Here is a 2,500-nt window from a genome sequence, read left to right as displayed (position 1 = left end):
TCCAACCAAGTATTGAGTATTGTACATGCTCATATTTTTCATTTTCATACTTTTCAGTTGGCCAACATTTCTAAAAATCCCTTTTTTGTATTAGCCTTAAGTAATATTCTAATTTTGTGACACACGGAATTTTGGATTTTCATTTGTTGCCACTTCAAATCATCAAAATTAAATGAAATAAACATTTGAATGCATCAGTCTGTGTGCAATGAATAAATATAATGTACAAGTTACACCTTTTGAATGCAATTACTGAAATAAATCAAGTTTTTCAAAATATTCTAATTTACTGGCTTTTACCTGTATATATATATATACATATATATATATACATATATATATATATATATATATATATACATATATATATATATATATATACATATATATATATACATATATATATATATACATATATATATACATATATATATATACATATATATATATATACATATATACACATACATATATACACATATATATATATACATATACATATATATATACATATATACACATACATATATACACATATATATATACATATTATATATATATATATATATATATATATATATATATATATATATATATATATATATATATATATATATATATATATATATATATATATATACACATATATATGCCCAACCTCTAACTACGAAAACGAATAAGAAAAAACAACCCGAAGGCCCTCCGAGAGGCGGGGTGGAAGATGGGCCTAACAGGACTGACTACTCGGAAACGACTGGAACGGACATCGACAACGAGATGAAGACCTTCCGATTGTGCAGGTGTGGATGGGGGAAAGTGACCACATACAGGGGCTTACGGATTCATCAGGGGAGGAAGAAAAAGGAGAGTGAGAAGAAAGGCATACAACATCCTTGCACTGCTCCGGCAGATAAGACAAGCAGGACCCCCAGCCGGGGAGAGAACCACAGAGCCGAGGGTCCAAACATTGTTGATATGCGAATGGTAGAGGAAGAACCCCCTGAGCGGAGCAGTACCCCCCTGGCATGTGAGCATGCTGAAGATAGACCCGCCAGCCCCCCAGTCACCCAGCAAACAGAAAAGAGGGAACCAGGAAGAAAGTGCACCATCAAGTGGCCTAGAGCAAGTGATGTGAAGACATGGCAGAAACTGGACTCAGACCTCAGTCTACTGCTGGAGCACTCGCTACGTGGTAAAGTGGACAAGAAACTCAACCTTCTTGGGGACATCCTGTATGAGGAGTGCAAAGCTAGATTCGGTAGCCTCACCAAGAAGCAGCACAATCTCCCCCCAAGGAAGAGCAGGAGGGAGGCCGAGATTGACGCCTTGGCGCAAGATCGGCGCCAGCTTCGCAGGAGATGGAGGAAAGCATCGGCAGAGGAGAAAGAAGGCCTGAAGGTGTTATGGGACGAGGTGAGACAGAAGCTGGGAAGCATGCGAAGAGCAGAACGTATTCGCAGACGCAGGAAAAGAAAGGAGAAAGAAAGAGCTAGCTTCATGAGGAATCCCTTCAAGCATGCCCGTCAGCTTCTGGAGGAGAAAAGAAGCGGGAAACTGGAAGCCACCAAGGAGGAGCTTGAGCAGTACATCAGGGGCCAATACAGCGACTCGAAGAGGAACGATCCGTTAGGTTCACCAGGATACGTCCCTCCTCCACCTCCCCCAACCACGCAGTTTGACAGCTTCCCTCCTCGGCTGAGCGAGGTAAGAGCAGTCGTCAAGAAAGCGAGGTCAGCATCAGCTCCTGGGCCTAACGGAATCCCCTACAAGCTTTTCAAGAACTGCCCCCAAGTGCTGAAATGCTTGTGGAAGCTAATGAGCACAGCATGGAAGAATCTACTCATTCCGTCGGAGTGGCAGAGAGCTGTGGCGGTGTTTATTCCGAAGGAACAGGAGTCCCATAACATCAGTCAATTCAGGAGCATTGCCCTGTTGAATGTCGAGGGAAAGATCTTCTTTGCAGTCATGGCCAAGAGACTAACCTCTTACCTCACAGGGAATGGCTGTATTGACACCAGCTGCCAGAAAGCAGGAGTACCAGGTTTTCCAGGATGCGTGGAGCATTCTTCAATGATTTGGGCACAGATCCAGAGGGCCAAGCAGGAGAAGAGCGACCTCCACGTGGTGTGGCTTGACCTTGCAAATGCTTATGGTTCTGTCCCTCACAAACTCATCCAGTTTGCATTGGAGTTCTTCCACGCCCCTGTTTCCATCATCAACCTGGTAACCAGCTACTTCAGGGACTTCCAGATGTGTTTCAGCCTCCAGGATTTTACAACAGGATGGCAGCGTCTGGAAGTAGGCATCGCCATGGGGTTTTCCATCTCCCCAGTCCTCTTTGTCGCAGATTTTGAAATCATCCTCCGCGGAGCCCGCCAGACTGTAGGAGGAATGAGGCTGCAGACAGGGCAGAGGCTTCCACCACTCCGAAGCTACATGGACGATGTCACTGTGGTCCTGCAAACAGCTCCATGCACGAGAAGGTGCCTGAAGAGGCTCG

Source organism: Entelurus aequoreus, linkage group LG04 (genome assembly GCF_033978785.1).
Source record: "Entelurus aequoreus isolate RoL-2023_Sb linkage group LG04, RoL_Eaeq_v1.1, whole genome shotgun sequence".
NCBI lineage: Eukaryota > Metazoa > Chordata > Actinopteri > Syngnathiformes > Syngnathidae > Entelurus > Entelurus aequoreus.
The sequence above is the reverse complement of the archived record's forward strand: the minus strand, read 5'-3'. Positions refer to the sequence as shown.